Source organism: Equus asinus, chromosome X (genome assembly GCF_041296235.1).
Source record: "Equus asinus isolate D_3611 breed Donkey chromosome X, EquAss-T2T_v2, whole genome shotgun sequence".
NCBI lineage: Eukaryota > Metazoa > Chordata > Mammalia > Perissodactyla > Equidae > Equus > Equus asinus.
Genome location: NC_091820.1, coordinates 103,366,840 through 103,380,814, shown reverse-complemented (window position 1 = coordinate 103,380,814; position 13,975 = coordinate 103,366,840).

Sequence of the window (13,975 nt, the reverse complement as noted above, 5' to 3'; positions counted from 1 at the left end):
AAAGTGAGAGCCCATGCCTGGGTGGACCTCATCCTCCCCAGTACCATAAGCAGCAGTAGACACCATGCAGTCAGAAGCCAAGGAGGGGAGATTTCTCAAATCCCAAGAAAATCACCGAGACCCTACTGTTTGCTCTTCTCTCTTTATTTTTAAGAAGCTGACATTTACTTATGCCAAAGGCCAAAAGAAATGAAAAATCTACTGGAAAGGGAATTTCATCAGTTATGAAGCAATATCTTAAAGAAACCTTTGCACAGTATCTGCTCCCTTGTTTGAAATGCAGAAAATAGAGCACTGCTATTTCATATTGTTAGCGCAACCGAGACCTGGGAATGAAAACACCATCCCTAGGATCTTGCCAGCTTCCTGCCTCAGCACAGGGGAGCTTTCCGACACCACCACCAACTTAAACAAGTTGGAAAAGAGAAGGGAGCCCGTGCCCCAGGTGACCTCATGTCTCTCCTAAGCTCATGGCTTGAGTTCCTCCTACCAACAAATCCGCACTTTGATCACACACCCACAGCGACCCAGATCTTTGAATTCAGCAATTCTTTCTCAGGTTTCAGCGAGGCATTGGCAGCCTGAGCTATTTTGGGACACTTTCTCTGCTGTGGATGCCACTTTCGGAATACGCCAGGAACATGCTAAGGACCTGGAGCTCTCCGTCCTGGACCCGTTTTCGGGATTGCTTGCTCTCTCTCTTTCTCTGGGCTGATCGTTTGGAGGACACACATTCTTGCCAACCTAATCCCAGGAGCCTGACTACCTGGCCGGACCACAGGCTCCAAGAGGCAGTGTGGCTGCCAGCACCCTCCTGGTAAGGGACATGGAGGCACCAGGCAGCCTGGAAGGAGAGATGTCCTAGGGGGTGGTCTGAGTTTGGATGCGGACTGAAAAGACAAAGGGAGGGGGTGATCAGATTTTCCAAACATCTTAGTCTTACGATCATCACTTCCTAATCTGACGCGACTGACTCGGCAGGCATTCAGGAGCCTGCGGTCTCCATTTTCCTGTCCTAAAATCCTCTGCACCTGTAAGTACCAGGGCTCATTGCTGCTCGTGCTGTCTTTTGGGGAGGGGGAGGGGAGGGCCGGGCCTGGGGAAGGTCATCAGTATCTGAGTCAGGTATGGGCAGGACCATGGTGTTGGAAGAATTCCTGACACCCCCACCCCACCCCCAAACTGCTTCTTAGTTTGGAAAATGAAAACGCCTGTTTGTTCCTTCCCAAGCCCCCAGTATACCAGAAACTCCACCTGTCCTTCGGGGTCTTCTGTTCATCAGTGCTGTGCACACCTGATTTCTCATGTTGGACTTAATGGGAGAAGCATACCCTCAGCATTTGAATTTCTTAAACGCAACCACAGCTACTATTGTGGGCATAGCCCCTGCTGGCTTCTTCATCTTTTATGCAGCAATTTGCTGAAACAGTGAAAGATGTTGTAAGCAGAAGGGTATAAATGAGAATCTAGAAACTCTTCCATGGTAAAAAGGAAGAGCAGTGTGGTTTGGGTTGATTCTCAACGCAGTTAGAAATGCTGCCACAACGGGGAAGCTCCATGCTCTGCGGGGAGATGGCCCCTTCCGATGCCTTCCTATTTTAATGGGAGCAGAAGCCCAAATAGCTACAGGCTCCCCAGGAAAGGAGCTTTTCTGATGCTTTTATTTACCACTTTCCTGAGAGACTGGACACTGTCTCTGGGTGCCTATCAGTTCCTGAAGCAGCTCCAATGGCTGCTCCAAAGGGGACATTTTGCCCTGCTTTTGGGGACTGCTGGAGTTCCCTCAAAATAGCCCAGGACGACAGAGCCAGGCCCTGCTACCTACCCTCCTCCCTCAACACTGAGACCCAACCACCCTTAGGGTACAGAGTTTCCTTGGAGGCCAGGGTGAGGAATGTCTCCGATAGCAAGTCATTTGGAAAACCTGCCAGCCCCTATACTAAAAACAGCGTTTAACTGGGCATTCGTAATGACTTCCTCAGCCATGAATAAAAACAGGACAAGGCCAGCAGGTCTTGCCCTTCTATTTCAACACAGCACCATAGAAAGAATAATGTCTTAAGCAGGGAAAAAGCATAAGATGTTCATTAGACCAAGGCTGGCTACCTTCAGTTTCTCAGATTGCAGAAATAAGTGGCTTCGTATTTGTATTCTACTAAGAGTGCCAGGTCCAAGGAGGCTTGGAGGAGAACAGTGTTAGTGCCAGTGCTGGAAAAGTCAAAAGAAGAAATCCACCTTGTGTCTGGTGGAGACTGGAGTAGTCCTCAGGCTACAGAAAGAAACTAGTCTCAGGAGGAGTTTGGCTTTGCTTTGACTACTCCCTGTTCGTGCGGTCTTTGGTAACTCATGAAGTTTCTCAGCCCTCCTCCTTCTGAAGAGCTCTGAGGAAACGATGCGTGGATCACAGAAGTTCATTGTCCAAAGACTTTTTTGTCAAAGCCTTGAGTGTTGGGTGAGGGGAGGGAGATTGTCCTACGTGATGGATTCTGATTATAACCAAAATAATCCAGGTTCTGGCTTGGCAGTAGCCTGAGTTTTGTGTCTACCTTGTGGCATGCCAGGAGTATTAAGAACTTTCCCTTGCCCTTCCAAATCTCTCTCCCTATCCACTCCCAAGGGCTTGAAAATTCTTAAGTACATAATTCCTTTGACTCAGGGCTTTGGCATCAGTTAATATGTCAACCTCTTGGGAGGGTCGACCTGTTAAGCTTCATCTGGATGCATCCCATCCTGCCAGCAGATTCTGATAGAGGGGAGAGGAGAGAGGAGGAACATGAGATCATTGTAGGTATGAAGGTGAGCCACAAAGCAGGAGTCTGGAAACAGGACCCGGGTCAAGGCCAAAAGTACCAAGGAGCTCCATCGGTAGGAAGGGAGGGTTCCATTCTTGCTAAAATGGAATACAAGGCAACTTACCGAGGCAGAGACTCAGGATTTGGAATAAAACAAAGACCCAGTTAATGAAATGGGTACAAGGAGGAGGAAGTATCCCACCTATTAGAGTGGGACAGGTGACATGGAGTTCCCTGCACGGGCACCCTCAATCTGTTACCTGAGCCACCGAACTAGGCCTCTCAAAAACATTAAGAGGCCTCACTGCAAATAATCTAACAGATCGAGTACTCTGTCACCCCTCAACCGTGGCATTACTCCAGCCCAAGAGAGTAGGTTAAAGGAGGGGAGTACACAGCAGCTTAGACTTTGAGACCCTGCTCTCACCCTTTCCTTCCTCTAGGACCAGCATCAGCAATGAAGTCATACCCGAGGGGATTCATGATAGACACAGTGATTTATCTTGTTCACAAGAGCTGTAAGGTGCAAAGAGGGGTTGTCTATGCAGAAGCACAGGCCAAGGGTGAGGCATCCCCACATCTATACAGCTCTTTTCCAGGGCCCAGTGGACAGGGTTTTGGAGGAAGACTACCTGGGTTTAAATCCTGGCTCTGCCACTCGCTAGCTGTGTGTGGCCTTGGACAAGTCATATAACCTATCTGAGCCTCATCTGTAAAATGGGCACAATAATAGTAGAGTCTATCAGATAGTGCTGTGAAGATTAAATGAGATGACGCACATAAGGCTCAGCAGGGTGCCTGGTACAAAGTAAGTGCTTAACAAAAATCAGCAATGATTAAGATTTCCAGCTCTCTGCTGTATGCATCATCATTTGAGAAAGGGTTATAGCTGCACATGGTCCTGCTCAGTGCAGGTGTAACACCATCAGGGTTTCAGGGGCTCCCCATCTCCTTCATTTAAAGTAGCCCTCTTCTCCTTTTCCTCCAGCCTCCCTAGATAAGAGTGTCCCCAGACCTTCCCACTCACTAGTTCTGCATCCACTCCAATCCCAAGCTGATGAAATAGACAGATTCACTGCTATGGAGTCATGAAACCTTTTCCTCGGCTTTCCCCAACCACAGACTGAGCTCCGCTACCCGTTCCCTAGTGGTGAGATGGAACCACTCCTGGGAGGGCGGGGTCCAGAAGGGTGCAGCTCCCGAAGCACTAACAAAAGGAAAGGAGTCTCACCTAAAACTGTGTGTCTCTGGATGCTGTAAAGCTCACAGCAGCCGTGGCGTCAACACCTAGTCATGCCCGCTCCCACTGTGGCTCCCTGACCCTGTGGCTCCTGGCCCACTGTTGCTCTCCTCCTCTAACAGCCCCCCTCTCTCCCTCCCTCGGGACACTCCCTTGTCTGGGCCCCAGGGTGCTGCGGCTTCAAGAGGCTTTCCTTTGCTTCCTTTCTCTTCTTCCTCCCCGCCCTCTCCTGAGGATACAGAATTCACTCTTTTTCAAGGGGTGTGGTGGCAGAAAGGAGCTCTGTTGTCTGTGCAGGCATGCCCTCAGCGTGCTCTCTGCATTCTAGCCCTCCCTAATTCTCTGCTTGGCAGGGGGGAGGGGGAGGAAGCAACCCTGGGCACGCTTATGGTACCTCTAGAATCAGAAGACAAACCTACATCTTCTCAAAGACTAAGCAAGAGTGGTTCTTAAAACTTTTAGTACGGCAGTTTGCTAAAATGCATATTCCAGGTACTATCTCCATATAGATACAGAGTCTCTGGGTTTGGGGTTCATCTCTGGAATCTACATGTTTAAAAAGCTCTCCTTGGGCCACACCTTAAGAAAAAGTGTGCTCCATCTCGCAGAATAGAGGCAGGAGGTGGAAAGGAAAATCACAAGGCTCTGATTCCTATAACTAGCCCCAGTCTTACATCCTGACTCTCTCCCGGATTCCTTCTGAGTCCTGACATTTTCTTATCCAGGCAGCAGTTCCCAGGCTGCTTCACAAAGACCCTCAGCAATTTTAAACATCTGGACTGCAGACCTAAATCAGTGATGCTACCAGTCTGAGGTGCAAAATGAACAGAGTCCATATCTAGAGGCATTCTGAGCTCACTGGGGTTACAGAAGACCTCGGTGGTTAATAGCATGCTGAAGCCACACCGGTAGGCTTTGACTGTCAGCCCAGGCCTCTTATAAGCTGTGTGACCTTGAGAACTTAATCTTTCTGTGATTTGTTTCTTCATCTGTAAAATGGGGATAGTAATAACACCTACCTTATAGTGTTGTTCATGTGGAATTATGAGTTATTTCATATAGCATGTTTAGAACTATGCCTGGCCTACATTAAGCACTCAACAAACATTATCTGTTACTTCTGTTACTATAAATATTATTATATATATAAACAGGCTCTATAATATTCATGAGGAATAAATGAGTTCATGTGCATAAAGTGTTCATAACTGTTACTGATGTGGTCCCAGGGATTTAACAGAGAAATCAGTAGACATCCTCAGGGTTTCAGGAGAGACAAAGACCACCTTGGATAAATAGATCTGGGGGAGGAGTTCGTCAAGGGTCATTCAGAGTGTCAGAAAGAAGATGGCAGTTTAGGGTCTCTTACATTCAGAGTGTAACGAAAGCTCTCATGCCTAACTTGTTGCTATAGATTTACGGGATTATGGGATTTGGTTATGGGACCTGCTGGGTCTAATTAAAGTTTTAGGACTCCTAGGAGACCGGCTGTGGTTCGCACAGACTGGATCTTTACAAATGCTCTTGCTGAGTGTACTCCCAGCTCCGTGGCACTGAAGACTCAGTTGCTTGCACTGAATGCTCCAGAGGTCACTGCATAGCTTTGGTATTTGTCCTTTCTGTCCCAGATCCTCAGTCATAAATGTATTGAATTTCATTAGAAGACACTCCTTCGCTAAAGAACTCAAAAGCTGAAGTGATTGTCCTTCCCTGGTTTGTGGCCCCCGTGTGACATGAGTTCTGCACACAGAGCAGCTCCCTTTCCTGACTGGGGTGCAGCCTTGGAAAGGGGGCACTGGTCCTGAGTGGAAGGGACAAGGTTTCTGGGAGGGGCTAGAAGAAGGCCATCTTCTCACCCAGGCTGGTGTCCCCCTCAACCTCGCCCCTTTCATGCTGGGGCTCACCTGGCTCTGTTCCCAGCCCTTGCCTTGGAGGAGTAAATGGGAGAAGAGACACTCAGTCAGGTCCCACAGGGTCACCTAATACCACTCGGACCCTGGTGGCTTCTCAGCCCTCATCTCTCACCCTGCTTCCTGCTGGACATGTCCACCTGGAAGTCCCATCGGCATCCCAAACCCAACACGTCCAAGCCAAACTTGTCACCTGTCTCTACTTATCCCCCTGCCAACTAATAGTCTTGTGTTCCTGATCTCAGTTAACAGTATCACCTAGCTGGAACGTCAGGGTCATTGTCACCTTTTCCCTCTCCTTGACCCTCCATGACACCCAGCGCTGTGGTTTCTACCTGTTGACATGTCCCCAGAATGATCGCCTCCTCTCTGCTCTCACTGCCGTAGTCCTGATCCAGAGCACTTGCCACTTCTTGCCAGAACCCTTGAGATGGCCTCTCAGTCAGTCTACCTGCCTTTAGCCTCTGTCCCCTCCAGTCCTTCCCCACCCTCATGCCCTAAGAATTGTCTTATCAGTCTGTCGCTCCTCTGCCTTAACAGAAACCTCCCATGGCTCCCTATTGCTTCAGAACAAAGTACAAAACTCTCAGCTTGGCCAACAGAGTCTTGAATCAGCTGATCCCAACCTCCTTTTCCACTCTCCTTCCGCTGCTGCCAATTGCACATCCCACTGCCGATTGTTCCACTCTCCAGAACACGCACTTTCATGCAAATACTGTCCCTTCTGCCTGGAATGTCCTTCCCCTCCTTCCACTGCTCCTCTTGGCAAAACCTTCCATCCCTCAGGATCCAGCTCCAACACCCTTCAGCTGTGAAACCTGCCTTAACTTCCCCAGGTACCAGGCCATTCACCTTCAGTGCCCCCAGACTCTGTTATGTTCCTCAACTACAGCACCCACTGGACCATGAGTATTTATGTCTGCCTGGGTCCCTCCCAGTAGATGGGGAGGTCCCCTAAGGTTGCCTGGGACCATATTGGGTTCTCCTTTGTTCTCAGTAACCTCCAGGCTTGGACACAATAAGCTATTGGTTTCCTCATTTGTAAATTGGGGATGAAAATAGTAGTTACTACCTCCTGGAATTAGAAGGATTAAATGAGATATGAATATAATATTCGTGAAGATAATGATAATGAAGATGGTGATGATAAGAAGGAAGAATAGTTAGCATCCATTTGGTGCTAAGTGCCAGACACTGTCCTAAGCTCTTTACATGGATGAGAGTCAGCTAAACAGATGAGTTAATCAATGGAAAGTGACCGTGTATGTATGTGTTGTGTGTGTGTATGTGTGTATATATATTATAAACATCATATAGATGGCATATGTATAATATATATACTCCACACCGTGTCTGGCTTTTAGTGGAAATTCTAGTTTTTCCTTTATTCCTCCATCTTTCTGTCCTTCATCATTAGCCCTCACTACCCATCACCCACAAAGGGCTGGGGTAGGAGAGAGGTGAATGCAGAGGGGGTCTCTGTGTCATTGTCCCTGGTCACAGAGCAGTTATTGGAAGAGAGCAAAGCTCTTGCAGTTGCCTTTGGACTTGGTGTCTAAGCTTTGTCTCCCTATTCAAGTTGTCATTTCTTTGACGGCAAGGGCTATGCTGTAGCCCTGTTTGTGGCCTCCATAAGCACCAGCATGATGGTGGGCCCTCAATAAGCTCTTTTAGGCTGGGCTTGGCTTCAGAAGTCCTAGTTTTCAGTGATTGCTGAGGCAAGTCTTGGAGCCATGGCTGACAGGTTCTCATGAGCACAGAGAGAGCAGCAGCTGGAGCCACCCGGCAGCAGCCCTTCTGGCAGCGCCCTGCTGGGGATGGGGCCCCAGGCCGGGAGACCGAGGACCTGCATCCAGGACACAGCTCTGCCACCGACTGGCCAGGTGACCCTGTGTAAATCTCTCTGTTTGCCTGGACCTCAAGGTCCTCACCTGTAAAATTCTGCCCCTTAGGGCTGTCTAAGGATGCGTGGCATGACAGCTGTGAAAGTTCTTTGCCAAAAGGCTGTGCAGAAGTGAGGTGTTGCTAATTTCAAGTTCTGGGGCTCCACTCAGTAGGAAACATTCAGGAAGTAGGGGTAGAGGGAGCGAGCAGGAGCTTGTGTACCCAGGACACATGGGGGCCTGTATTTGTTATCCTCCTGCTTAGCAGTATTAGTGATTCAAGCTGGTGCTGCCTGTGGAACACTCTGTCCTTCGGGATCCTCAGGGACAGGAGAGGTTGCAGAGCAGTGAGGCTGAAGCCAGAACACAATACAGTGAGAAATAGAGTGATAGCGATGAGGCGCCACGCACACAGGTTCATACGTATGCATTCACACTCCTGACGGCCCCCAACGCTGCCGCACAACAGCAGCTGGAGCTAATTACAGACAGACAGTTCCTTCTCCAGCTCTTTTTCTTGAAACCGTCAACCCACCCCCAGCCCACCCCCCGCCACCCCTGGGGATTGCCTGGGCTCTCGGAAGGGGTGTTGCTGGCGCCACAGTTAAGTACCTAAAAAGAACGTGGGGGGGGCTGGGTACAGGGGTGTAGGAAGCTACCATGTGGCTCCCCATCTTGTGAGGGTGGGTAGCGAGGAGGGGATAAGTTGGATAGAGCTGGCTGGGATACAGATGCAGCTTTGTGTTAACAGATGTGCTCTCCTGGCAAGAGAGCCCAGGCACTCAGCCCCTCCCTTCTCCTTCATCTGAATCCACCCAGGGATCCCCTCTTAACCCTTCTCCCTCTTAAATCCCCAACTTCCTCTTCAAACTCTGTCTGGCATAAAGCTCCATAAATGTTGAATGAATGGATGGATGAATGAATACATGAACCTTCCTCAAACCGATACCACTCCCAAGCTGTGTTCCCACCTCACAGACCATAGTAACTCTGTAAGCTCTTTCCTCTGCTTTTCTTTCCATATTCTCCCTTTGGGTAGTTGCAACCCTCACCTATATGCTCCTAACTCCCATGTCTCTCTTTCCAGCCCAGCCCTTGCCATCTGCCTGAATGTTCCTCATGCTCCTCAATCCCAGTATGCCCCACATTAAATTCTTCAGCAGTGGCCTCCCCAGGGTTTTTCTAGCAGTGAGTCCTGGGTCTGTCCAGGGGGTTGGGGAGGGAAGGACTCGCGGTGTGGCCCCTAGCAGGAGAGGGGCAATGAACCCATTTTAGCACAGTCCCTGGGGCAAACTCCTGATCCCAGGGCCTCTCTTCACACCAGAATACCAAAGTCCTTCCCTTCACCCTCTTAATCGTCACCCCCAAGAAAAGCCAAATTGGGAACCTTGGTGGCTAATTGCCCAATCTCGGCTCCTAAGATTGGAACCAAGCAAGTTGTTTCAGCAAAGAGAAGTCCTTGAAAAGGAACCAATGTGTGCTGGGGAGTATTTCTTCTCCAATGCTCTCCTTCCTAACCCCACTCTCATTGCTTTGCAATCCTAGTACCCCCGAGCCTGCCATTCCTCACCCAGTAGACACACATATACACACACTCACGCGTGCGCGCACACACATACACACAGCCCTCCCCTCACTCCCCAGCTCCATTCCTCTGCATTCTGGAGCCCTGTCCCCAGGCTCACTGCAAAACCCCCAGGTAAATATTGAACCAAGATTGGTGGAAACTGGGGATTTCATTCCATCAGAGCAGCCCTGGAGGGAAGACCCAGAATGTTTACTGAGAGTCCACACTCAAATTCTTTCCCGGCCTTGGCAAGGATAAAAGCAAATAAAGCCCCCCTTTCCTCCAGGCCCCCCTAGACTTGGAGCGAAGCCAAAGGAATGGGTTACAGACACAGTGGCCTTTGGTTCCTGACAGCCTCAGGGCCTGTGAAGGCAGAATCCATGCTTCTTCCTTCCTATTCCCCAGGGGTCCTGAGTACCACATACCAGGGCAAATGCAAGGTGTGATTATCCCCAACCGTGTTATGGCCACCTCTAGGCATTTTCAGGTTTTAAGGCAAGGTGAAAGCTTTATCACCAATTTCAGTCTGACACACAAAGTGTGAAATAATTTATTTAAAGCACTCGTGTGTTTAATTTCAAAACATTCATTTCTTCATTCAGCAAATATATATTAAAAATTTCAAAGAGCTATAATCCATGGTTCCTGCCTTCAAACTGCTTCTATTCTAGTTGGGGGGGAAAAAGCCCTGCATACAATGGTTAACTGACAGTAAAAAGCCATGCCAAGTACCTTCCCATGCCTGGTGTGGCCCGTGTGGCTCTTGCAGTCCCTTTAGCAGTACTGAAATTTCCCACTCTATTGCTGCTGTCACTACTATTGCTCTCTTCTCCAATATAGGATGGTGGCTAGATGTGTCTCTAGGGTGCCTGGGTTCATATCTGAGTTCTGCCATTCACTAGCTGTTTGACCTTTGCCAAGTTACTCAGCTTGTCCGAGCCTGGTGCCTCCTCTGTAAAATGAGGATGATAATAGTACCTACTTCACAAAGTCATGGTGAGAATTAAAGGAGTTAATACCTAGCACATAATAAGTGCTCAATAAATGTTAGTAATTACTGTGTTCCTGATGCACCTACTGTCCTTTGTTCCCATCAGAGGTTAGGATTCTTATTGTGCTCCCAAAAGGAGTTTGTAGATGCCTATTCATTCATCCATTCAATCAACGAGTACATGTTGAGCGACTACAAGTCCCTGAGCTAAGCCCAGGTCATAGAGACAAATAAGACACGGCTCCTGCCTTTGGGACTAAACAATTCACTCACAGTAGTCCTGGGTTAATAGTGCCCTGAAACACTTGGAAGAAGCAAACACAAATCCTCCCTGGAGAAACGCACCCTCCATCCTGTTTTCAGCAGATTATCACGGATAAAGTCTGACTGAACATGAACGCATAATCCAAAATTACAAAGTGCACAATGAAGCCAGAAACAACAAAAACAGAATTCGATCCTCAAAGATTCAGATATTACAGTGATGCGATATAAAATCTAAAAAAGTTTTATATATATGAAAAAACAGAACAAGATTTTGAAAACATTAGCAAAGAACAAGATACTGGCAGAAAATAATCAGAGAAAGTATCATCTTTGTATAGATGGCAAAGCGAGGGCTCAGAGAAGGAAGTGACTCTATCCATGTTACCCAGCTAACAACGGGGGACTCAAGTCAGGTTCTTGGTGTCTAGTTTTCTTCTGGCAGACTCAAATACCAGGGCTGTAGCATTTTTTCCCTAAGTCAGTCAATGAATGAGATGAGTACAAAGCACTGTGACTGTAAGAACTACAAAGATGAACACAATAGAATTGTTGCCCTCAATTAGCTTAAAATTCAGTAGAGAGATACGACCACACACATATAAAAATAATCATTGATAGGGGCTGGCCCCGTGGCCGAGTGGTTAAGTTCGCGCGCTCCGCTGCAGGCGGCCCAGTGTTTCGTTAGTTCAAATCCTGGGCGCGGACATGGCACTGCTCATCAGACCACGCTGAGGCAGCGTCCCACATGCCACAACTAGAAGAACCCACAACGAAGAATACACAACTATGTACCGGGGGGGCTTTGGGGAGAAAAAGGAAAAAATAAAATCTTAAAAAAAAAATAATCATCATTGATATCAGGCCGTGTGGTAGAAACTGCTCCTGGTAGTCTGGACTGGTAGGAGGTGAGACTTGAGCAGGTCGTTGAAGGGCAGGGAAGAGGTGGATCTATGGGGAAGAGGAGCTTTGGATTGGTGAGAGGGTCAGAGAGAGACTGGGAACGGCCTGACCGACGTCATGGAGAAAATGATCCTACAAAGCAGTTCAGGGAACAGTGAGTTCATTTGGCTAGCACACTGGATACATGTAGGGGCAGGCCTGTGTAGTTGCACAGGACCGGGCACTCACGAGGGCCCCATGCATGGTTTAATGCACTGCTGTCACTGTCTTGAAAGTCAATAATTTTTTAACATTGGGCTCCACATTTGCATTTTGCACCAGAGCCCACAAATGATGTAGCCAGTCCTATATAGGAGAATGGGAGGAGGTATGGCTGGAAAAGCAGGGACACTCTTGGGAAGGACCTTGAATGCCACTTTGATATTTGCTCCGCAGACAATGAGGAATCAGTAAAAGTGTTTGAGTAGGAGAGTGATATGGTGACTGTGCTTTGAGAAAGGCACATGGGGGAGGGGGTACAGATGGATCAGAGAAAGGAGGGATGGGAGTTGGTCAGGAGTGATAAAGCAATGGGGCCCTGGACCGGAATAGTGGCAGAAGACGTGGAGAACACAGGGGTCTTCACTTTATTCAGTTATCCATTCTGCAGATGTTTACTGAGCATCTGGTATGTGCCAGGCTTTGTGTTAGGGGCTGGAATTCAGGGATGCAGAAGACTCCACCCCCACCCTCAAGTCACGGAGGCAGATAAGTAAACAGACCATGCCAGCCCCTTGTGCTAAGGGCTAGGAAGGGATTAAGTTTAGGGTGTTGTGGGAGCCCAAAGGAAGGGTACCTAACCCAGACAGGGGATTCAGAGAAGATTTCCAAGAAGATGTGATACCTGAGCTGCCTCTTGAAGAGGGAGTAGAAATTTGCCCCATGGATAAGGCACAGAAGGGCACTCCAAGAAGAGGAAACAGAATGCGTAGTATTATGGAACATCTACTGCGTGCCAGGCACTGTCGTTTAGGCTGAGAATCCTTGTTCTCAGTCTGGTAGGGGAAGCAGACAACTAACCAGAGAATAACCAGATGATGTGGAAAGTGCTATGAAATAGATGCTGTGGGAGTATGGAGGAAAGGCATCTAAACCAGATCCGGGAGGTCAGGGAAGGCTCTTCCTTAGAGGTGTCTTTGGAGCTATGTGTTGTAGATGAGAAGGTGTTAGCTAGGTGAAGAGAGGGAGGGAGGAGAGGCCAGGTAGTGGGAAAGATGTGTGCAAACCTGCAGAGGTAAGAAACTGTCAGTGGTCTCAGAGAATTGTAAATGATTCCCTATGATTCAATTATGGAATGAGCATAGAAGGAGCATGGGATGATATGACCAAAGAGATAGGCCTTAAATGCCAAGCTAAGGAATTGGGACTTCATCCTATGGAGCAGTAGTTCTCAGGCTTGACTGCACATTGGAATCACCTGGAGAGCTTTTAAAACCCACTGATGACTAGATCCCACGCCCCAGGACTTGGATTTAATTAGACTTCGGGGGAGGTCTTGGAATTTTTTAAATCTCCCCCAGTTTATTCTAATGTGCAACCAGGATTGAGAACCACGGCTTTTGGGTGGGAATTCTCAAATTTGAACACTCACCAGAATCAGCTGGAGGGCATGTTAGACATAAATTAGGGGAGCACCCCCAGAGTTTCTCAGTCAGTAGGTCTCTAATAAGTACCTACTCTGAATTTTCAGAGATGCTGTTGCTTCTGGCCCCAGGACCACACTTTGAGAGCCTCTGGTCTCAGCAATTGTGAAGCCAGTTACACTTAAGCGGAGGGGGTATATGAAATGACCTGATTTGTGTCTTAGAAAAATCACTCAGACCACCTTGAGGAGAATGGTCGCAGGGGAAGGAAAAGGGAGGTGAGGAAACAGCAAGCTGTTGAAGGTGTCAAGGCAGGAGAAGACTACGAGGGAGTCCTGAACTAATGCAGCGGCAGAAGGAATGGGGAAAATGGATCAAATCTGAAGAATGCTTAGAAGTCGACTTGGCAGAGCTTAGTAACTGGGTGAATGTAGAGGTGAGAAATAAGGGTGTGGGAGAGACAACTCTTGGGTTTTTGCCTTGGGCAACTTGTGACTCCCATTGTACTGGGCGTGTTGTTTACTGTAATCCAAAATTCACTTTGTTACCAGCCTTGGGGTGGGAGGTTGGGGAAGGAGATTTCCTACCCTCAAATCTCATAACAATAGTCCCAGGAAATTAAAAAAACCTCTCTCACTGTCCACTCACCCCCTACTTTCAGCACCATGAGTCCTCACCTTGACCCTAATCAACTTGGGATTCTCTTCAAAACACCTGGAAAGGAAAAGGAAGATGGTGATCACCCTGATGTGATGACCAGCCAGCCACCCGAGTCCCAGGTAAGGGGCCTGCTCCTCTGTCAT